The sequence below is a fragment of the Pelobates fuscus genome, chromosome 5, assembly GCF_036172605.1.
Source record: "Pelobates fuscus isolate aPelFus1 chromosome 5, aPelFus1.pri, whole genome shotgun sequence".
Lineage (NCBI taxonomy): Eukaryota > Metazoa > Chordata > Amphibia > Anura > Pelobatidae > Pelobates > Pelobates fuscus.
The window spans coordinates 17,812,424-17,837,844 of NC_086321.1; the positions used below are offsets into that span (position 1 = coordinate 17,812,424).

The window sequence follows — 25,421 nt, forward strand, 5'->3', positions numbered from 1 at the left end:
CAATTTTCATAAAACTTGTACAGCATTTGTATAACCTGAAGGTGCTCTACCACATATGCAGTAGGTAGTGCACTGTCTAGGTACATTTCAGTTTTTACTCAAATTTTATTTTTAAATGGACACTGTAGGCATCAGAGCCACTACAACTTAATGTATTGGTTCTGGGGGAAAAGACTATCCTTGCAGACTAAGCAGACCCCTACTTTCATTTTTCCTTTCCTTATGCCCTTTGTACTTTAATACTTACACTCCCCCATTGCCAGTTCCCATAATTTATATCTATTATATTTTATTTCATGTACCAGATGTCAATAGTTGGGTGCCTCCATTTTGTTACCTCTGTCCTTGATGACTCTGGTATGCCTTCAATGGGACAATCTTGACTGATGGATTGAGGGTAAAATAGCACTTTGCTTACACTTGGTTTGAACGGTTTGACTTCTTAACAGAGGTCCACCGGGAGACCCTTCCTCCACTACCATCACAAGAGGGCTAACTCAAGTTCCATCTCTCATGATGTGGTAGTGGAGGCTGGCAGAATCAAACCCAGATGACAACATTATAAATACTTACAATTGGGTGAGGGGGCAATCCTGACACCATAACTACTACAGTGTGCTTACAGTGTTTCTTTGAAACTGAAATAAATGAAAAATAATTTGAGGCAGGTATTTTTTTTTTTTTAAATAGAAGGCAGGATATTAGGTAGAGGTTTTGTAATCCGCTATTAATGTGGTTACAGAAACCTTAAATCTTGGGCAACAAAAAGGCTTTATATTTCAATACCTGTTATATTGTTGGAGTTAAACATGTGCACTGTGACCTTTCAATTTTCCACAAGTAGGGCAGCACTGACACATCATGCAAATTACCTGCTTCAGAGCGCAGATTAAATAGTATAATTTGAAAGGCACAGTGCAAAATAATCCTCAAATCCTAGCTTTATCTGCGACAGACAATCCTCTCAAATTTAGGGCAGAGTGAAGTACAAGATTGCTGGGGATTTAGCAAATTATATTTAGTATTTCAGCGGTGGTATAACCATTCTCGCTATATCTGTCGGCTCTTACCAGAAACGTTCCAAGCTTACAAAGGCACATCAGACATTCATTGCCGTATCTCACCAACATCAAAAGACGGCGCTGACAACATAATGTCACACACTTCGAGGGTAGAACAGCTCACTGCAGCTTTCTACAAAGCAACATCTTGCTCATAAAACGGGTATACACTAAATGGAATTTAAACAGACACTACCACTGTTTTATTTTTTATAACATACCATACTTTTATCAGTAGATGGCATTTTAATAGAAGACACGTTTTTAAAGAAACGCAGACTACTGAAGATGCTCAACTGTATGAGCCACCAATTTCTATGTGGTCCAGTTAAAATATGCCTGATAGTTTGTTTTGGTTTTTTTTAACCACAGAATTGGCTGGTCCAGCTATTTTTTATAATAAAAAACATTTTAGATTTAAAGTGAAACTGTCATGTCTGTGGAAATAAGGAAACAAAAATCACGTCCCTCAACTGCACTCCTGTATTCTCGTTGGTGATTAACAGTTTGGTATTATTAATGTATATTTCATCCTACCATAACACACTAGGCCAAATCCACTGGAGAAAATGAGTACTGATAGTGCGGAAGTGTATTGACCAATTATTAAGTTAGATATAGAGGGGGGAGTCTTTATGTGCTAATGAGAGCCCTATTTTTTTTTTTTTTTAGCAAACTGCACTCAAATGGTTTGCCAAAAATTGACAGAGTGCTCATAGACTCCAGAGCTGCAAATTGTATTTTGCTTAGCCAACCCCATCAGTCAGAAATGTCCTCCATGCTTAGTGTCATGAATGAAGTTATAGACTGCACCAAAACAAATGGGGCTACTGGCAAAGGAGAGACTTGCACGGTATGAGCTTGCTTAACTATCGTAAGTTACATATATACACAATGATCAGCTACAATATTAAAAACACATGGCAAGTATTGTGTAGGCCCCCTCATGCTGCCAAGGTTTCCCAGCAAAACAATGTCCAGAGCATAACACTGTTTCCGCCGACATGTCTTCTTCCCATAGTGCACCCAGCTGCCATCTCTTCCACAGGTAAACGACGCACACGAACCAGTCATCCAAAAGAAAATGTGATTCAGACAAGGCAACCTTCTCCATGGTCAAGTTCTGACACTCATGTCATTGAAGGCGCTTTCGCCGGTGGACTGGGGTCATCATGGGCACTCAGACCGGTCTGCGTACACATCCCCATATGCAGCAAACTGTGATGCACTATGTGTTCTGACACCTTTCTATTATGGCCAGCATCACATTCTTCAACAATTAGGTAACATCCCCAGGACGTACTTGAAAACCAGAGTAATTTGAATGTGCCCTTTCTGGTTAAATACTTTGTTAGCGTTATTATTAATTTGAGCTGCAGTAGCTCTTGTGTGTGATTGGAGCAGATGGGCTTGTCTTTGCTCCCGACGTGCATCAATGAGCCTTGGGTGACTGTTCACTTGCTGTCTAATATATCCCACCCATTGACAGGAGTCACTGTAACGATATAATCAAGATTATTCACTTCACCTGTCAGTGGTTTTAATGTTGTGGCGGATCAGTGTATACCTGTATAGGAGCTGGGGTAGGCTTATTGCGGCAGTGATTTTTGCAAAAGGCAAGTCATAAACAACTAGGAAAAGGAGGACAGTGACGGAGGACCTCAGTGCACCATAACCTATGCAAGGAGCACAATCTTATGATACTCGGAGATTCCCTTTAAATAAATAATTAGCGTTTTCTGCCACAATTTATATCACTGTCCACAGCAATAAAACCTCAATAAAACGGATCAGCTTATTGATACAATACATTTCTGGTCATAAACAAAGTGAATGAATAATTTAACATCAGACATTATAAAGTTGATCATTGCCAAATACTTTGTTAATCTTATTTTATTATGTCTGATGTTAAATTATTCACTTTGTTTATGACCAGAAATGTATTGTATCAATAAGCTGATCCGGTTTACGGAGGTTATATTGCTGTGTACAGTCATAACAATGGTGGCAGAAATGACTAATTATTTCTGAAATCAGCACTTTAGATATTTTCTTTAGATTTTAAAACAGTTTTACCCCCGCCAACTTCCAGTCTGTGCACCAGGGTAGGTACTGCTTTGCTGCAAAACCTGGTGCATACAATGCTATAGTGACTGTGAGAAACATTCTATTTCTATGCTGTAATACCCATTAACAACACTGCGCCCTGCGTCCAGTATTTGACACTCATGCTTTGGGTAATTCTTGATCACTAGTCAACCAACTGCCAGGGGAATGAGTCACACCAGAAATAAAGCAGGCTGAACACATGAATAATCAGAAAGCAATGGCCATCTGATTCACGCTCATTCTTACACTTCCAGACTGTATCAATTACAGCTTTAGTTATACTCACTGCAACTGGCATTTAAAACACAATGCCCAAAAAATAATCACATTTAACCCCTTAAGGACCAAACTTCTGGAATAAAAGGGAATCAAGACATATCACACATGCCATGTGTCCTTAAGGGGTTAAAGAGACTACAAGTCCTAATAAGTGTACTTTTTCATTGGCTATAGTGGTAGGAGGTTCCCTTCACGTGTCTCCCAGCACACAGTCGCTTGTAACCAATTAGAACATTTCCTTTCACCAAGCACACAGTTACCCTTTCCTTTCCAGAATACTCCTAGTGTAAGCGAACATGCAATTCAAATGCCAACCAGCTCTGAGAGAGAGAGCCTAAACCTATAAAATGAGTAGAAGTGGTATCGCAACATATCCCATAAACACCTGCTACACAACATCTTAGGGGACAAGACAAGAGTGGATTATTTAAAAAATGCTGTTGCTTGTTTGTAATACATTACCTAAATAGTGCAATGAAAAAGTGGGATCACATTTAATCTGATGTTCATTTAAAACCCAACTATCTAGCTATCATTGTTCTAATTTTGATTAATACAAAACTACTTTTATTTTTACCTTCAATGAAAGATATAATGGGGAATTACGTGCTACTGAAAGAAAAACTAAGAGAAAAACATGTCCCAACTCCCAAATGATGCTTCCAATATCCCACTATACCGAATGGCTTCACACAGACAATATGACATTATCATCATTAGCACCTTTCTACAACATTTATACGGTGTCACCCAGGCCACTTTCTCATGACAGTATTATATGGAAACTAATGATAAGGCTTGCATTCATCGCTTACAATACAGTTCTGCTGTCAGTACCTGAGTTGAAGGCATGTGGTCTCACAGCAAATGTGGCATGTACCGCTTAATACCAGCCCACGTTCCAGCTGTTTGGCAAAATGCGTTGGCATGTGGACTGACCGCATTGGCATAAGGCTCTCGCTCATAAGTGCTGTGGATGCTAGAACTGCCAGTATGTGAGTATCTTTCTCTGTGACAGAAGTTCAGTTTTTACATTTAAAACAGCAGAGGATAGCAGGTTAGGGCTCTCTCTAATCCAATGTTAAAGGATCACTATAGTGTCAGAAAAACAAAGCGGTTTTCCTGACACTATAGTGCCCTGAGGGTGCTCCCACCCTCAGTGTCCCCCTCCCGTGGCGCTAAAGGGGTTAAAACCCCTTCGGCCACTTACCTTAATCCAGCGCTGGGCTCCCTTGGCGCTGGTGACCTCTCCTCCCCGTCCGACGTCACTGGAGCCGAATGCGCATGCGCGGCAAGTGCCGTGCACGCATTCAAAGTGTCTCAATGCTTTCCTATGGACACTTTGCGCGATGGAGGCGTAATTCGCTTCCAGCGTCGCAGATGCGCCTCTAGTGGCTGTTTGGAAGACAGCCCCTAGAGGCAGAGAAAGCAGTTTCTCTGTTTACATGTGAAGGGTTAAAACCTGAGGGACCTGACACCCAGACTACTTCATTGAGCTGAAGTGGTCTGGGTGACTATAGTGTCCCTTTAAAGCACACTGGACTATGGGTCTCCTAGTATTCTTTGTATGGAGTTCTGTAGACCCACTGCACAGAATAAATATCAAATTTAAAGTTCATACATCCTTACTGCAGGTGTACTATTAAAATAATGATTGCTTCCATTCATCATCTGAGAAGAAAAAAAAAACTGTGCCCAATTGCCATGGGTAATCAAAGGGTTAACATGTGTGAAATGCTTTGAGATAGTTACTGCATGGCAATAAATAAGATGCTTTCCGAACCACAGACGAATATAATTTGAAACATTTTAAGTATTTTAAAACAAGCTAAAAGACATTATCCATGCACATGCCAAAATCAGAATTGATGCTCTTCATGTATTTGAAGCTCTCCAACAATGCCAGCTCGACGTGGACAATGTGGTATGACGTGGTGACAAGGGAGTGCTGTGCATAATCCAGAACCCTTAAATTCTATTTCTTTTTTTCACTATTTAATAGTGCGAGTATCCTGTCCAGCTGAGCAGCACAGCTATGACTGACAGACAGCTCCCGGTACCTTGGGGCTAAAATAGAATGCATGACTGCCAGAAATCATTACTCATGTCTTTACGCAAGGCTTCCTCTGCCTGATTTATTTCTTGGATGTACATTTTCCCCAGACTGGGAGTACAGTCAGCAAAGTGCTATAACTCATCCTTGTAGATTCATACGAGGGTCTCCTATTCGCATACAAAACAAAGCACGGTTTAGTGGTTAAAAGCATGTGTCATGTAGGTTTAAAAATAAAAACAAAAAGAATAAGAGAGGCATGTGGACAGATGCTGATCAGGAAACTTGAGTTCCTCAAACTAAATGAGTCATGTAATGTTTTTCTTGGAAAAGACTGAAAGATTGATAGGCTTGTGCTCTAAAGACAAAACAGCATTTTAAAGAAACCTAAAGGCCACTGTTCGGTACAGTAACCTAGCGGCAGAGTGTTGCCGATAAATAAGGCAGAGCAGGTAAAAAAATAAATTAAAAAAAAAGAGCAAGCTGTAATGTCTGAAGTAAAGCGTCCCCCAAAAGGATGAGGACAATTGAAGAGGGATAGAAACAGGGGGGGTGCAGACTTTGCGCAAGCCGGTGGAGGCTTTGACATTGAACAAGCCAGGGGAACGCCAGTGGGATGCAGACATTGCGCACGGCAGTGCAGTTGGAGGAGGAGACCTACAGTGAGGAGAAAATGGGCGCAAGCGGACATGGGTGGTGGAAGACATCAAGTGAGGTAGAAGGGGAGAGGGTCAAGTAAAGACCAATAAAAAAAGCAAGTGAGCTGGGGTGGAAGAGTGAGAAAGCACACAAGGAGATAGTTTGAAAGGCTGGCATTGAGCTTTGATAAAAGCAATTTGACATTGTCTGAATAACATTTTTCATTTTTACATCAGATTAATTCACTTTACACAGCCCGCATCCGCCCCTTTCTTACGCAAGATGCTACCAAGGAGCTTGTCCATGCTCTAGTAATTTCCCGCATGGATTACTGTAACCCTCTCCTGATTGGTCTCCCCAAAAGCCGTACTGCCCCGCTACAGTCTGTAATGAATGCTGCAGCTAGACTGATTTTCCTATCCAGTCGGTCCTCTCACACCTCGCCCCTCTGCCAGTCCTTACATTGGCTCCCTGTATCCTATAGGAGTCAATTCAAAGTGCTAACCCATACATTTAAAGCACTGAACAATTCCAGCCCCTCTTATATCTCTTCACTGATCCAGAGGTATGCCCCTCCTCGTACCCTCCGCTCTGCCCGCGACCTCCTGACCGCTGCTCGCACCCGTACGGCCAACTCACGCTTGCAGGACCTCTCACGGGTGGCTCCTCTCCTATGGAATAACTTGCCTACTGCCATCAGACTCTCCCCTAGTCTTCAATCATTTAAGAAGGGCCTTAAAACCCATCTCTTCAGGAAAGCGTATGGCCTCCCAGAGTAATCTCTCCCTTACATACCTGTCTCTTGCTCTCCTATGGGATAGTGCTTTGCTCTCTCCTCCAGCTCTGCTTCACTCCTACTTGATATTTCCTATCCTAATGTTTCTAATACCCCACCTCCTATAGACTGTAAGCTCATTTGAGCAGGGTCCTCTTCAACCTATTATTCCTGTAAGTTTTCTTGTAATTGTCTTATTTATTGTTACATCCCCCCCTCTCAAAATATTGTAAAGCGCTACGGAATCTGTTGGCGCTATATAAATGGCAATAATAATAATAATAATAACACGGAGGCCCATTTAAATACTAGCAGCAAACCATTTCAATGATGCCATAGAAGATGAAAATCAGCACAGGGCAAGTATTTATGACCCCCTAATGAAATTTGAAATACAGATGTGTGCTCATAAGCCAAACAGCGGAGAGAAATCTGCTACATTAATGGCATGCTATGTTGTACAGCATAATACTGGCATTTTAGCAGAGGAGCCAAGGGAATTTGTTTCCCCAAACAGAAAAAGTCTTAAGATGGAAAGGTCACAGTTTTATTATATCCCAAAGCCCACTAAATGACAAAGCATACTGCTGCCCACATTTACTCAAACAGCGCTGGCACTGTGTCCCTGTAATCTGCTCGGCTATTTTTGTAGTGATTGGAACAAGCGCTTTTTCCTGTGTCTGACATCCCAAGCGTCTTCTGTGTCACTTACAAGCTGTGTACGTTAACAGGAAATTCCTGTGTTACAGTGTGAAAAACAAGGAAAAGGGGAAACCATTCGTTACAAGCAACCGTGTGACTCATGAATTAAAACAAATACAATAAAAAATGGGCTCTATTATTGGATCACAGGGGCAAGTAGTTATCCTACATTATCCTAAATATGGGATTAAGGTAATTCACTACTGGAAGATTTATACAACCTGCAATCTAAACTTGAGGTTTGGTAAACTGCTAAGAGCTAGTTATAAAAAGGCCAAAAACCATATTCCAAGAACAACACAGTTTGGCAAGTAACTCATGCACCTAAGCCAACATAAACAAAATAAATGCAAACAAAGTTACTGCAATTACCCAAATACCAGACACATCCCTTGTTCAATCTTTCACCTGGTGCCTTTCCTGCTACCTAAAGACATGCCACCATAACTCCAATCCTAAAAAAGCCCAACCTCAACTCAAAAGTCAAACCTCCCCATCCAACTTCCGTTTGCGTCGATGGATTGTTGAGTGAAGAGTGACTGAGCGACGAGTGACTTCCTAGAATCTAACTTGACTTCACCCACTTTACTCTGGTTTCTGCATGCTAAATGATGTTTAAACAGCTTTTACCAAAGCAACCAATTACTTAATTGCTGCAAAATCCAAGAGTCACTACCCCCTTCTAATTCTTCGTGACCTCAGTACGTGTTTCTGCTCTCGCCGAGTTCTCCTCCTGCCTTTCCCAGAACTCTTTTACTGCCTACTTTTCTGAGGCTACTTCCCTTCCAAAACCCCTCTCAAGGGTTTCCTCACAGTACTGTTCTCAATCTATACTGCCTCTCTTCATAAACGAATCTCTTCCATTGGTTTCCAATATAACTTTACTGCCGATGACAATCTCATTGACCTATTTTCTCTTGCTCTTTCTCCATACCTCTTGAATAAGGTCTTCAGCTGCCTCACAGTCATTTCAGAATGTATGACCACTTACTCATGCAATCTCTCCAACACAGAATTTTTCATTCAATTACTACTCCCACTTTGCCTCCCTCCATACCCCACTACAGAACAAGATTACTATCAACTCAACCACACAGACTTGCTGCCTTGACATTCTCTTTAATTCCAAACTCTTTCTCCTCTCACATCCAGTCAAACTCCATGCATTTAATCTTATCTCCACCCATTCAACAAAATTCACCAAAACACATTACTCATAAAAGGCATATTAAGTGGTAGTTATGTTCAGTATCACTGGATCAAGCACATAACCCTCAGTGTCAATGTATAGGGCACTTTATATTATTATACTTCACTTATAAAGTGCCAACACAATCCATAGTGCTGTACATGGGTATAATTAGTAAAAATACAAAGGTATAATATACAATCTGAGACAATGCAAAAGTATTCCTGTGGGAACTTACATTCTGTGTAGGTGGAAGATTCCCTTAAAGACACATTGGACTATGATCTACCATGTCCCACCAAATGTTTTGGTGGTAAAATGCTGTTGGACAAGTGGCATCTAGTGCCTTCAAGGTGTGTAACAGGAATTATAGGCATCAAGAAAATCAAACTAAAAGAATGGTTGTTGCATAAGAGTGTATATATACACGGGACATGAAACATAAGAAATTAAAGAACTATTTAAGAACCCCATTCCCTCTAGCATGTAAGCTAATTGAGCAGGGGCCTCAACCATTCTGTTCCTGTGCATTCATTGGTCTGGTTACAAATACGTGTCTGTTAGTCTACCCATTGTACAGCGCTATGGAATTTGCTGGCGCTATATAAATAATAATAATCAAGCTCAAATCCCTTAGCATAGACATCGCCATTTCGAATTGGAAGGGATCCATCTCTTAAGAGATCGGATCCAAAAGGGGGTCTGGCTTGCCTGACTGGACCTCAACGACGCATACTTGTCCTTGCTATTAGATTCAGTCAGACGTCTATTCCTAAGGTTCCTGAGGCAAGAATGTTTATGGAAAATCACGTCTCTTATTGAGACTGAGCTCAATTCCTTGGTGTTTTACCAGAATACTCAAATTTGCCATGACACATATCCAAGTTCAAGAAACATAAAGTATAATTTACATGGACGACAGTCTGCTGTTTTCCATGACAGCCCCTGGATTATGCTCCAAAATGATATGTGGTGCACTTACTGAAATCCATGGGCTTTGTGGTAAATCAAGACAAGTAGGCATTAATGCCTTCTCGACAAATACTAAGGTTTTGAGATAGACTAAATACACCCAAAGTCAAGATCGCAAAGATTCTAAAAGAAATTAGCAGAATCCTGTGATAAGACACTGTCACTATGACTTCTGTCTCCTTTCATCATGCTCCTTTCCTCATCTTTACAGGCAATTTTTCCAGGACCACTCCATTACAGAGTCACAGTGTCCTCAGATGATTCCATTGACATACAATGTACTCATAGAACTAGAATCTGGCCTTCTGGGTTGGGGTGCTATATGCGAGATTGGGTCGACATGAGTACTGTGGTCGACTAAAGAATCATAATTACAGATTAACTGTTTGGAGTGGATTACGTAATTTTGTCAAATTTGTCGAATTGCTGCATCCTCTTTTTTTCAATCAATTGTCAAGTAGGAACACACTTACACGTGTTGGCTGGCTCGAATCATTCATTACCTATAGGTATATTGAGCATTGGATGCATTAATAGCCCCACTCTGGCAAGGACAACCATGGTTTCTAGACTTTCTGAAGATGTGTGCGGGTCCCTTGCTCCTAGCAGGATTTTCTCTTCCTCTCACGGACCCTGTTGGGAAAACTTATACACTAGTTCTACAAGGCCATCTTCCACTAGTGGCTTGGACACTTTCAGGGGTTCCTGGAACATCCGAGGCTTATCGCAGACTGCTCTCTCCTATGGGACTCTTGGACCACGGGACACCAGCTCTCCATATGAAAGGCTTGGTGTGGCTGGTGTGTGGAATAGGGTTACAATCCTTTTACAGCATCTGTTTTTGTTTTCTTTAATTACACTTCTGGCATTTTGAAAAAAAAAGCCAGATCATTTTGTTCTATAGACACCTTCCAGTTGGCCATTTCGGCTGGTTATTTCCAGTACAGTGCATCCCTATCGGCAAGTACCATCTGGTATGTTGGCTACTGTGTGGTATCCTTCTCACCATACCTTCAGGTACTAAATACTGTACACTCAGGGACGTTTACTTAATGATTTGGTTTTTATATGATTGGCCTGATAATGTGAATCGTTCACTCCGTCAGCTTTCGGTGAAATTGTGCATTTTATCTACTCAGGTGGTCTTGGATGCCGATGCTTGTGGCATGAACGCTTTACTTTTTCTAGCACGGTCGTCACTTTTAACATGTCTTGGCATACTAAATCTGATTCCTCAACAGAATCTATGCGTCATCAATTGACTACCTCGGTATAAAAAGGCAACTTATGATTTTCTAAGTTAAACTTCATGCCATTGACTGTTACAAAGTTGGCGCGCTTGGCCGGATGAATCCTTTTTCCAGCAGGGGTAGAAGCCTCAAAACACTTGATGATGAGCGCCATCTTACACGTTGTCTGCAGTTGATTCTCTGATAAATATTTTACGCTAGGTGGATTGGTCATGTGAATCAACATTTCGTACCTTCTATTTTCATCCTTCTTAGAGGAGTCTTTTTCACTGTTGACTTAGCATTAAGTAGCAAATATGAAGCCTCCTGTTCATGTTGTAGCAGCATTTCCTAGCTTTAGTGCAGACATAATTAACATAATGGCAGGAGGCGAATATTTCCCTCCCTTCCTCAACGGTTCTTGTTCTTCCATCTTTTATAGGGTTTATTTATGTGTTTCAACAATTATGGAATTCTGCTTATATGTTGGCATATTTATGCATAATAGTATTATGATTATATTCTATACTACTGGTTATGTGTATGATGCAGTTTGTTTTGATTGTTTACGATAGATGAGAGTTTATTTTTCTTTCAAGTTCGCTCTCTTTTCCAGTTTAACATTTTCTCAAGGCGCTATTACCAATTCTTGCTTGCTGCATTGAAGACACTTTTTGCACTTCAACAACTAAATGGTTCCAGTTTTTTTTTTTTGTCTGACATTGTTATTGTTATATTCATCACAGTAAAGGATATCCTTCCTGTGACAAGGCATTTTCTCGTTTCTGATTGGTTAAGACGGTTTGCTGCTATGGAGATGCAGAAAGGGAGTAAAGCAAATATTCGCCTCCTGTCATTAAAATTAAGATTTTTCTCTTCACTAAAGCTAGGATAATCTGCAATTATTATTTTGTACGCTGCTTCCTTCCATCAGGGAACTTGCTGGTCTCCTAGGAGTTACCTACTTGCACGCTAGGTCTGTGTTGCTGCAAATACCGTATTTTTCGCTCCATAAGACGCACTTTTTTCCCCTCAAAAGTGAGGGGAAATGTCTGTGCGTCTTATGGAGCGAATATGAAGTTTTACTTACCTGTCTTGTAGCGTTTCTCGGCAGCACAGGGCACACCGCGGTACTGGAACTTGAATTTCATGTTCCGGTTTCCGGCGGGACTGAAAGGAAGTGCGCACTCAGCTCAGTGTGCGCACTTCCTTTCAGTCCCGCCGGAAACCGGAACATGAAATTCAAGTTCCAGTACCGCGGTGCGCCCTGTGCTGCCGAGAAACGCTACAAGACAGGTAAGTAATTATGGGACAAGGGGAGGGGACAGTATGGGAGAGAAGAGAAGACTATGGGGAGGGGAGGGGAGGGGGGATGAAGACTATGGGGAGGGGAGGGGAGGGGGGATGAAGACTATGGGGAGGGGAGGGGAGGGGGGATGAAGACTATGGGGAGGGGAGGGGGGATGAAGACTATGGGGAGGGGAGGGGGGATGAAGACTATGGGGAGGGGAGGGGGGATGAAGACTATGGGGAGGGGAGGGGGGATGAAGACTATGGGGAGGGGAGAGGGGAAGAAGACTATGGGGAGGGGAGGGGAGATGAAGACTATGGGATGGGGAGGGGAGGGGGGATGAAGACTATGGGGAGGGGAGGGGGGATGAAGACTATGGGGAGGGGAGGGGGGATGAAGACTATGGGGAGGGGAGGAGAGGGGGGATGAAGACTATGGGGAGGGGAGGGGGGATGAAGACTATGGGGAGGGGAGGGGGGATGAAGACTATGGGGAGGGGAGGGGAGGGGGGATGAAGACTATGGGGAGGGGAGGGGGGATGAAGACTATGGGGAGGGGTGATGAAGACTATGGGGAGGGGAGGGGGGATGAAGACTATGGGGAGGGGAGGGGAGGAGGGATGAAGACTATGGGGAGGGGAGGGGGGATGAAGACTATGGGGAGGGGAGGGGGGATGAAGACTATGGGGAGGGGAGGGGGCATGAAGACTATGGGGAGGGGAGGGGGCATGAAGACTATGGGGAGGGGAGGGGGGATGAAGACTATGGGGGGGGGATGAAGACTATGGGGAGGGGAGGGGAGGAGAGGAGAGGGGGGATGAAGACTATGGGGAGGGGAGGGGGGATGAAGACTATGGGGAGGGGAGGAGAGGGGGGATGAAGACTATGGGGAGGGGAGGGGAGGGGGGATGAAGACTATGGGGAGGAGAGGAGAGGGGGGATGAAGACTATGGGGAGGGGAGGGGGGATGAAGACTATGGGGAGGGGAGGGGGGATGAAGACTATGGGGAGGGGAGGGGGGATGAAGACTATGGGGAGGGGAGGAGAGGGGAGGGGGGATGAAGACTATGGGGAGGGGAGGAGAGGGGAGGGGGGATGAAGACTATGGGGAGGGGAGGGGAGGGGGATGAAGACTATGGGAGGGGGGACACTATGGGACAGGGGAGAAAAAAAATATTCTGAACAAACTGTCCCATAGTAAGAAACACTATGGGACAGTTTGTTCAGAATATATTGTTTTCTGGGTTTCTTCCTCTAAAAACTAGGTGCGTCTTATGGTGAGGTGCGTCTTATGGAGCAAAAAATACAGTACATCAGCTTTAAAGTTTGCCTGCCTGCACAGATTGTTATTGTTAGTGTTTATACAGCGCCAACATATTCCGCAGCAATGTACAATTACAAATGACTCCTACATAACCAAATATACAAATCACATTTAATTTTCTCTTTCGTTTATTGTTTGAGGTAAAAGCTACGACTGACTGCAAAACAAATGCTCGTTCTGTTCTATTTCCATGATCCCACAAGGTATGCCATGCTGCCACATGTGGGACATTGGCCAAAATTCCTGAAATACACACTTTGGTGAATAACCCTGTATAATTAATGGTAATATTGTCATTGATTAACTGCCTGCGCACTGGCACAAGTCATTCTGTTAATATGATCCTCCAGGAGGCCTTGCCACATTCAGTATAGAGAGGAGGAAGTTCACTTACAGGGAGACTGTTTGATGGTTCTTTGGCACTAAAATGCTTTCATAAATCTCTATGCCGAAAACGAATTTACAGGTGAGAGAAGGGACCATACTAATATATGATACATATTATTTATTATTTTAAACACAGTGTAGAGATTAAATACTATGTACTTTTCATTTAAAAGAATGTGTATCAAGACATGCACACTTTATTTATTAAGTTACTTTAATAATATGTTTTTAGCCAATTCTAAGTACATTTTCTCCCCTAATCTAATGATACCATGGTCAGGGTTATGTGAGGAGTGAGCAGCAGAGAAATCTATACAAAGGACAAGTTGAAGGGTAAAATGTCTATCAATATCCAATAACACCCACTATACAAAATGAATCATCAATTCCCAATGACCGAGTCACAATTTAGGGACACACCAGCTGTAAATAAAACTCTCAGACCCAGAAGAATACAGTGACTACTATTAAGGTGACTGCTACACTAGAAAGTCATTTTAAATTGGTGGATAAAGAGCATTATCCAAAGTGACTTCTTAGAAGATCTTAAGCTTGTTCCCAGTGTCTTTGTAGTCTACAAAGACACACTAATTTCATGTGTAACCAAAACACATTGAACTTCAAAGTGTACAGAGAAGAAACAAGATTTAAAATACTTTGTTGGGTAAAAAACAATGCATCTAGATTTCAAAACAAAATCAATGTTAAAAGAATGGAAAAGTCCTTTTTACAGAAAGAGATGAAAAACAATCGGCATTGTATAAGCAAAGATTAAAGGCAAATGACCTGTGTGGTTACAAAGGGGGGCAATTAAAATATCCGGGCATGTTTTAAGAGATAAAGGGGTTACCAAGATAGATAGACCATTTCCTTATGTTAAATTCAACATATCGTGACCAGCTTGAACTTTACATTTTGCAGATTTGTACACTATTTACAGAGCTTTAAGCAGTATGTACCCAGCTCTATGATATAAAGCATCTCTTGCTGGTGCAGTTAACAGCCATTCACATAGCATTGAGGTACCCACTGCTATATAGCCACTCGCCAATGGCAACCGAGTGGATGAAAAGTCTAAGCCCACTATATTTCATACATAACAATGATGCACATATGGAAAAATAATGTCATTCAAATAGCACAAAAAAAAAATTTGAATTTTTTTTCTTGTATTACGTCTGCAAATCTGCAATATATAGCTTTGGGGAGGACACGCAATTTATTAAATTTCTGATGTGCATTTTCAGTTCAGTGAGCAGACGTTAAACATAGCTGTATTACAACTTACCCAAAAGCCAAGGAAAATGTAGTTTTAAAATAAGTCAGACCTTCTGTCTTAATGCTCCTACATTTCTAACTGCTTTCTTAACATGCAATGAACCTTCCCACAGGCAAATCTCAAAAATGTTTTTTTAATTCAGATGTAAAAATTCTGGCCCTCTAGCTGCTAGTAAGCACTCCAAATGGATGCTTCAATGTTTCTGCCAAGATGAGTACAGAGCAGATATGAAGTATGGAAAAGGAAAGATGGGAAACTCCACACTGTGTCAGCCATAACATTCAAACTTCAGGGACAATTAAATGTAGGAACAGAAGCATTGACTGTCATCATTACAATCTGATGATATAAAAGCACAAATACAGAAAATCAAAGAATCTGAAGACAGTAAAGCTATGGTTTTGAGATTACATTTAAAGTCATGTATCACTATCTGAATATGTTGTAACAAAGCCATCTTGGTTTTCTACACATCAGAGCACATTTTGGGAAGAGTCATTTGGAGACAAAAATGGAACTCTTTCACACAAATGATACAAAGAACACAGTCACACTACAAACTGGTACCCACATGCATGATCTTACATTAGGATTGCATACAATGAGGATTCCTTTACACGGTTTTCGGAGATATGGAGGGAGCAGAGCCTGTCAGTCCAAAAAAATTCTGCCACTATAATCTACAGAGATACTCCAAGCACCATAACAACCCATGCTCCTTGACTAGTTTAAGTTGCAAGGGGAGCTAGAAACATTTTTCAAAAAATTGCAGCTGCTATAGGCCCATGCTTCCCTCTGCTGCCCAAGTGCATGTGTGCCTGCTTTTTGGGCAAACATCTAGGAAAGAAGGAACTAGACTTGGAGATCGGGTCCAGAATATGAAATCATGAATGCAGCTATCACAAACCAGAAAGTAACAAGACTGACTGCCAGTCACTTGGGAAGCTGGTTTGGTAACATTTTGTAATGAACAAATGTGCTGCCAAGTGCTGAAATATCACAAACACCTTCTCACCAGTGATTTATGTCTTATGTCCAGCACTTCCATTGAAAACAATGGGAGTTAGAGGACTGGCTAACATTTAGACAGAAGATGGAATGCCTCGTACCCCCCGCTCTATTTATAGCAAAAGCAAAGACTTGGACAAGAGAAATACCCATATCATTTTTTTTTTTTTTTTTACCTATTTTACTCTTTTTAGATGTTATCAATTTGGGTGGGATCCATAAAATAAAATGGGGGTCAGCCGAGCCCATTTCTACATGGGAAGGACACAAAATTTCACGTCAACATAGGAATAATAACTTGCAAGCACACAAATCAAGTCTATACCACCGCTGACTGAATGAATGGGGCCACTGAAACTGCAAGGAGGCAACGTGTAGCATTCAGTGACTCTGCCAGTCTTACTTTCACCGTACAAGCCTGGCACAATGTATTCAAGGCATTCAGTATTCCCTGGCAGGGAGCTCACTGGCTGCAGACTGAGAGGACAGTAAGGATGATTGTGACTCTTAAAGGCTTTTAATCCTTGAGTGTTTAACTGGACACATGTGGCCATTAACCACAGCTTACTTGATCGACTAAGGACACAATTCCACAAGTAAATAATAAACTATCATTAACTGTGCTAAACGGTTAAATATATATTTTTTAAAATGATAACAAAGCTACAAATATCTGTTTAATGTCTTCCAATCTCACTGCGTAGGAATTGCCCTAGTAACCTTGATGTACATGGCTCGATGCTGCACAGAGCCCCACTGCAGGTACAACTAATGCATGTAGTTGCAATATATTAAACATCTACAAATCCAGATACAGAATACACCAATTACTGGGACACAACATTTTTGTTCCTTTAAAATGAAAACCATTTACTGTCTTGACACATTTACATTGTAAACAAAATATTCCATAAACACTTCCACCCATAGAATGCTTTACACAGCCATTACAGAATGCTGACAGAAACATGCTGCAATTTATACACTGCACACCATTAAGGCAGCAGAGCTAACAGAATTAATTCCAGCTTTATCTTTGAATATATACAGCGATCTTAGCCACAATATTCTACTGAGATCACGCTCAGCCAGACATGGCATCAACTGATATGTGGTTCACAATAGTCACAGAGCCGAAATGCTAGCCCTCATTGGACTAGACACAGGGGTAGGCAAACTTCAGCACTCAAGATGTGGACTACATCTCCCATAATGCTTTGACAGCCATAATGCTGGCAAAGCATCAAGGGAGATGTAATCCAAAACATCTGGAGTGTGAAGGTTGCCTATCCCTGGTAGAGATAACCTTAGCTTGCATTCCATTGCAGAGAATGGATTCTGCAGGCGCAATGCTCTGCTATCCTGGGTGTTCCCACTGCCGTCATCAATTCTATACACAATGTATCAGCAAGGTGGAAAAATCTAACAGCTCTGTCCTCCACCATGACAAACAAAGAGGAACATCACAGACAGGCTGTTATGTGCACAAATAAGCCATTATTAACAGGGCTATGTTATCTTTTAGCAATCACCAGAGTCTGATTCACATGACAGAAACATAATGGATCCCTCTGCAGTGAATGGAGGCTGACACACAGCAATTTCATGCTCAATCCAAGACATGTCAGATTGCTTGTTTTCAAGGTTTACTGTGAACAGCCTTTAAAGCATAGAAGCCTGTAAAATGGGTTACACTGCACAATCTGCAGGGGGCACGCCTCGAGCTGAAAGGGTTAATGAAGGAGTCAATGGACAGCATGGATTTATTTTAATGGTATCTTCTGTCCTTCTATCCCTCATATACAACCAATCTCCCCTTTTGTTCTGACAGCAGCATTAAAGCTAGAGCTACATTGCCCTCTCTGCTGCCTATATCAGGATTTCATTCTATCCATCCCCCACCCTGACCCCTTCCACTCCCAGTATTGGGGAGCCCAGTGACCCCTTCCACTCCCAGTATTGGGGAGCCCAGTGACCCCTTCCACTCCCAGTATTGGGGAGCCCAGTGACCCCTTCCACTCCCAGTAGTGGGGAGTCCAGTGACGCCTTCACTCCCAGTAGTGGGGAGTCCAGTAACGCCTTCACTCCCAGTAGTGGGGAGCCCATTGATCCCCTGAATCCCCCATTACAACGAGCCCCTGTCAGTGTCATGGCAATCTCCTCCATCCCAGCTGCACTCCGACTGGGGCAGCGCTATTTAAAGGGCCCCTGTGTGGCAGTGAGTGACTGCACCTACCCCATCCTCACCCCCATGTTCTGCGGGATCTCCATCCTCCAGCTCTCAGACTGCTGCACAGCATGCGCGCTCCCGCGGCTGGCTGCCTGTCACATGACCGCTCACACACCCAGCTGCTCCGGCACGGGGGGAAGAAAGGAGGGAGAGGCGCGGGGACGCGTGCGCGTCCATAAACAAAGTTACACGGTGACTGCAACTCTCCTTAGGGCTGCGCTAGGGCGACACCAACGTTTAGACAGGGGTACTACAGGTAGGTTACAGCAATGTTGGTTATTGATGGCAAAGGAGAGCCAGGGGATATAAATGGAATAGCAAATCCCCACCTAACTGGGCACACAGAGCTTCCTACCCTAAAAAAGTCGTAACATAACTCCCTATCTGTGCAGTGTGTATTGAGGGCTGTACTGATTAGATAAGCATGGCTAGATTATTTAATACTCTGCTTCCAGACAGAGATCTATATTTATTTGGTAATTAAACACCTGCAAATTAAGGCAATTGTCTAATGGAATAACCAAAAAACTAAAAATTAGAATTTCGATAGCTGTTTGCCCAACTGCACATTTCCCCTTTCATTTTAAATGCATCCACATGTATCATACATACTTATTATTCTTTATCATCAGACAGTGAATGATTTCAGCTTATAACATTAACAAACATAGAATGTGACGGCAGAAAAGAACCATTCGGCCCATCTAGTCTGACCAGGTGTTCACATCTGTACACTCCCATCTGACATTTTCTGTTATGATAGAAAGACCCAAAAAGATAAGAAAATCGCAGAGGAAAGAAATTCCTGACACAACAAGTGTGAAATGTCTTTGATGAAGTGCCCCTTGATATCCCAACTGTATGGTTGTTTTATTTAATTAAAGGTGACTTTATCCTTTCCCCATAGATTATTTTCTTCCTGACGGGAGGCGACTTGGCAACACTGCAGTATCCGCCCAATATTTCTTCATGCCAATGGATTATTTTACTTGTAAATCAATTAACTACCTATATTAGTTCCGATTAACAAACCTTCACACCTTACTGTATCCCTAAGGTTCACATCACTGCAAAGTGTTCACAATACATTACACAAACTCAAAAGTAGAGTGTTATTCAAATATATATATATATATATATATATATATACACACACACGTCTCCATAAACCTCCATAAAGTGCTTACACACTAAACACTAGTGTTATCAATGTGGTACACAAACAAAAAGTTTTTTATGTCGTGCACTCTTTAGTAGATAATCACAATAATAGACCTGCCTCTACCTCTTACAAAGTGGGCTGTTCCCTGCAGCTCGATACAAAAAATAAAATAGAATAAAAAGTATAATACTGTTTATTGCAAATAAAATACAACACAAGGTATAAAAAGGCTTACACTAGAGAGTGAGACCCTATTAAAATTTTAAACCCACTAATGCGCTTGATAAATGTCACCCACTGAGCCGTTGATCGCCTCCTATGGAATATGCAGAAACAAGACCGGATCTGTATTGCCTGCATTCGGTTCCGACTTAGGACCACCTCTGTGTCAAGTCCCAGAGGAAGGGCGAAACACATTAGTGTACCCTGTCATTGGTTAGTCACCACAATGTGGATATGCCCCACTCGATAGGGGAAGTCTTTGGAGACACTGAGTTATTTCCAAACCATCTGGAACGATATTGAGGCGGCGATTGGTGGCTCTAATTCGGAAACAATGCAGGTGATACAGATCCAGTCTTGCATTGTTCCTACATATTTCTTAAGAGGTGATCAGCGGCTCAGTGGGTGACATATCAAGCGCATTAGTGAGTTTAAAATCTTAAAAGGGTCCCACATAGTCTAGTGTAAGACTTTTTTTTATACTTCATGATGCATTTTATCTGTAATAAACGTTATTACACTATGGTATTTTTGTTGTTGTGGTATGGAGCTGCAAGGAACAACCCATTTTATAAAAAGCAGCTCTTTTTTGTGACTATTTACTAAACTGTGTATTATATAAAAATGTGTATCACATTGATTACACTAGTATTTATTGATAGGTTTGAGAGGCTATTTAATTTCTATTGGTTGTATTAATAACTTTTATGATTTCTTTCACTGGTGTTGGATGTATATTTATATCCTCACGTACAGAATGTCAAATCTGCAGGAGCACTCTGTGTCCCTCATCACACATAGGTCACGTGTTCTATCCAGTCATCTTGAGGCCACTAATACTGGCTTCTTCTAACACAAGGGAGTACCAGTTATCAGTTGATACCTGGATTTCCCCACCGTGAGCAGAGCTTTGATCCTGCTTGCAACAAAATTACAGAATATACCATGCTGACTTAAGGGTGTTAAAGCCCACTACTTCCGGAAAGAGATGGAATGACCTAAAGATGGTAAGCCACACATAAGTCTATATTTATTTCTTGGACTGTATAGACTACTGGCCCAGTACTATTGGAAGTTTCATCCAAGTCCAAAGGATGTTTGTTGCAGTATAGAACAGTTTCAGTAGCATTTTTCTGTTTCTGCTAAGCATCATGGGAATGTAGTTCACAGACATTTGGAGTGCCAAAACACCAATTTTTGCCAACTATAGATAACTTCTATTACCTACCTCAGCAGCGAGGCTACTTCCTAAAATAAGTTATTCCCAAATCCTACAGATGGGAATCCATCCACTAACATGTCAACATCCCAGCTGTCACTGCTTCCTTCGTAACAGAGGCGCATATAACTATAAGTAGATAATACGGTCATCACTATGGAGTCACATTTTACCACATAATAGACATTTTCTATTGTTCACTGTGAATCGAAATAATCAGATCTTCATGTTTATATTAACTGTGCCATCAGAAAACTAATTTGGGAGATATAACTCACTGATGTATTAAGACAGCTAATGTTGCATTACCGCAAAATGAATGCAAGTTACCACCTTTAATCGTCATCAGAAAAATACCCTTGAGGACCGGTGACTGTCCTGAAAAGTCATAACCGAAAACGAGGGGCGCCGATATCCCACGGTTACTATCCGCCAGGTATACCAGGCAGATAGTAACAGCCAATTACGCAGTGTGAGCGACACGCGATCGCTCACAATTGGCTGCTGTCAAAGTGGGTGTTACAAACACTAACTTTGACAGTGATCTCTGCCCCCCTCTCCTCTTTAGCGTTTGGTGAGGGAGAGAGACAGAGATCATGATAGGTTGTTGCCAGAAGTGTCCCGGAGACTTTAAAATGTATCAAAACTTAATAAAAATTCCCTTTAAACCCCTTCCCTGCCAAATCTTTTACAGCAGTGCATTTAGTCTGTTTTAATCGTTTTTGTCTATTTTAGTATAAAAAATTTTTTTTGAAAAATTGTGTGTTAGTAATTAGTTCGTTTAGTCAGTTAGTGTGTTAGTGAAACATGCAACGCATGTACAGCTTGGAGGAGGCATATGCCTTCTTGGCGTGACACTCTGACGTCACTGACACTGCGTCCGATTTTGACCCAAGTCAGTTTTGTGACATGTCATCTGTGTGTGAGCCGACAAAAAGAAGCTGTGCTTTACATGGTACGCCGAATGTTGAGGAGGACTGGGTACCTCCACAGTTAGCTAAGCCCAACATCCCCCCTTTTAGTGCCAACGCAGGCATTAATGTCAATGTGGATGACTTCTCCCCTATGCAATATATGGAGCGATTTTTAAGGAATACCATCTGGGAGGAGATTGCGTCCCAGACTAATTTATATACTACCCAATTTATTGATACCAATCCAGGTAGCTATGTGGTAAGGGAGCATGCTTGGCATCCCACAGATGTCGCTGAACTTAAACAATTCTGGGCTCTTACAATGCTCATGGGGATAATAAAGAAGCCATCAATTTGCTCTTACTGGAGCACCAACCCTATCTGTTCTAGTCCAGTGTACGCCCAAACCATGTCTAGAGCAAGATATGAGTTGCTGCTGAGATTTTTATATTTTAATGACAATACCCTCTATCACCCCCAATATGATAGGCTTCAAAAAAATACACCCACTTGTAGACCATTTTCAGCACAAATTTTCAGAAGTTTATAATCCCCAACCAAATTTATCTATTGATGAATTCTTAATGAAATATAAAGGGAGATTAGGATTCAAACAATATATCACCGTAAAGCGCTCTAGGTATGGCGTAAAATTCTACAAACTGTGCGAGAGCGAAAGTGGCTATACATTTGCCTTTCGTGTATTTGAGGGGAAAGATGGAAACTTGTTTGGGACCTACTGATCCCCTTGTTCAATAAAGGTTACCACCTATTTTTTATTGCAGATACTGGACTGCAGCACTGTGAGACAAAATGCCAAGGTTTTCCACAGACCTCTCATAGAGGCCAAATTAAAAAAAGGTGAATGTAAAGCTATGCGCAAATCTGAAGTGCTTGCAATAAAATTTAAGGACAGGAAGGATGTTAATATACTAACCACCATCCATGACGAAAGCATGTCAGACATCACTGTCCGAGACAGAGTACAGACCAAACCTGTTTTCATCAAGGCTTATAACAGGCACATGAGGGGTGTTGTTTTGGCTGATCAGCTGATGCAGCCATATCTTATCTTAAGAAAGACAGAATCCTGGTATAAAAAGGTGGCTATCTGATGCAAGTAGCAACCCACAATTCGTTTTTTCTTTTTTTAAAAAAATGAATCCAGGAAAAACCACCTTTCTCCAATTTCAGCTCAAGCTGATTTCCACAATCATTTATAGAGATGGTCAAGTTCCAACAACGGTGCCAGGCAGGGCCGGATTAAGAGCCCAGTGGGCCTGGTGCTGATAATTATGATGGGCCTAATTACAAAATCTTATTGACCAAAAACACTAAAACAGTCCTACCTCCTAAGCGTCATGTATCTGATGGAGATGATGCTGTAGGGAAACTCATAGGATGCAACTATGAGAAAACACATACCCTTTGCTAATCTCATGCTTTCATCTTTCAAGTAAACCCATACCCCCTAACAGCAGTGTCCAGTAAAGCAGGAAGTCTATGGATGCGGTAAAAGGGTGGGCTACTGACACAAATCACATAACCAGAACGTCCGAGAGGGCGAACATACACAAAAAGGGGGAATGTCTGTGTCCCTATGTCTCCCAGTCCCTTAGTGTTTGTGTCCTCATGTCTCCCAGTGTCCCCATGTCACTAGGGGACATTGAGAGACATTGGGACACTGGGAGACATGGGGACACAGATACTAGGGAACACTGGGAGACCTGGGAAATCTGAGACTCTTGGGGACACTGGGTGACAGACACGAGGGGACACAGGGAGACATGGGGCACTGAAATACTGTGATATATAGGGGACACTGGAGACTTGATAAAAACCTGGGTACAGGTCAAAATGTTGTGGTGTCCAATAAACCTGCTTAAAGCTATCACAGTGAGTGCCTGAGATTTTTTTCTTTTATACTAGGGGACACTGAGACACTACGGGCACAGAGACACTACGGGCACAGAGACACTACGGGCACAGAGACACTACGGGCACAGAGACACTACGGGCACAGAGACACTACGGGCACAGAGACACTACGGGCACAGAGACACTACGGGCACAGAGACACTACGGGCACAGAGACACTACGGGCACAGAGACACTACGGGCACAGAGACACTACGGGCACAGAGACACTACGGGCACAGAGACACTACGGGCACAGAGACACTACGGGCACAGAGACACTACGGGCACAGAGACACTACGGGCACAGAGACACTACGGGCACAGAGACACTACGGGCACAGAGACACTACGGGCACAGAGACACTACGGGCACAGAGACACTACGGGCACAGAGACACTACGGGCACAGAGACACTACGGGCACAGAGACACTACGGGCACAGAGACACTACGGGCACAGAGACACTACGGGCACAGAGACACTACGGGCACAGAGACATGGGGCACTGAGACACTGATACATAGGGGACACTGATACATAGGGGACATTGGAGACTTGATAAAGACCTGGGTACAGGTCGAAACGTTGCGGTGTCCAATAAACCTGCCTAAATCTATCACATTGAGTGCCTGAGATTTTTTCTTTTATACTAGGGGACACTGAGACACTAGGAGACATGGGGACACAGAGACATTGGGAGACTAGGGGACTTTGGGAGTCTAGGGAACACAGACACTAGGGACACTGGCACACTACAGACACTGAGAGACACCAGGGACACATGGCGATACTGAGATACTAGGGACACTGGCTGGGAGACATGGGAACACTGCCATGTCTCCTATGTCTCAGTCGCCCAGTGTCCCCATGTCTCCCTGTGTCTCCATGCCTCTCAGTGTCCCCATGTCGCCCAGTGTCCCCTAGTGTTTGTATCCCCATGTCTCCCAGTGTCCCTTAGAGTCTGTGTCCTCATGTCTCCATGTGTCCTGATGTCACTAGGACACTAGGGGACACTTAGAGACATGGGGACACTGGGAGACATAGGGACACTGAGACACTAGGGACAGTGGCTGGGAGACATGGGGACACAGACTAGGGGCCACTGGGAGACATGGTGCCACTGTGTCCCTAGTGTCTCAGGGTCATGGGCATCCGAATGGGGGGGTAAAGGGGGTACTTGGCCCCCCCGGATTTTTCAGCTTGTGCTGCTATTTTTCGTTTTAGTGTGAGAATACAGTGCAATACCAGCGCTGGCCAGTAGGTGGCGCTGTGAATGGAGAAAGGCAGGAAGCTACAGCTTATCCCTGCCTCTCTCTCATGACTGAAACCGCAGGTGAGCAGCACAGAGGCAGCCTACAGAGCAGGTAAGTGAGGGATGGGGGGTGGGGGAGACCGCATAGAGGAAGGTAAAGTAGAAGGAGCAGAAAGGTTCTGCAAGGGGCAGGAGGGGCCAG

The 25,421-nt window shown here is 42.6% G+C and overlaps 1 protein-coding gene across 7 annotated transcripts in view; it reads right to left on the reverse strand.

Moving 5' to 3' along the window:
* The window catches only part of APC (APC regulator of WNT signaling pathway), a 135,220-nt gene that overhangs the window by 61,428 nt on the left and 48,371 nt on the right, over window positions 1-25,421 (reverse strand). Inside the window, exon 1 of one of the 7 annotated variants that reach the window (XM_063453619.1) lies at window positions 18,547-18,622. The exons of 5 other annotated variants lie outside the window; for them this stretch is intronic. The gene's annotated coding sequence lies outside the window, so the exon portion shown is untranslated. Of the gene's footprint in view, window positions 1-18,535; window positions 18,623-25,421 lie in introns of those variants that run through there. One more of the 7 variants, XM_063453618.1, reaches the window with a different exon arrangement.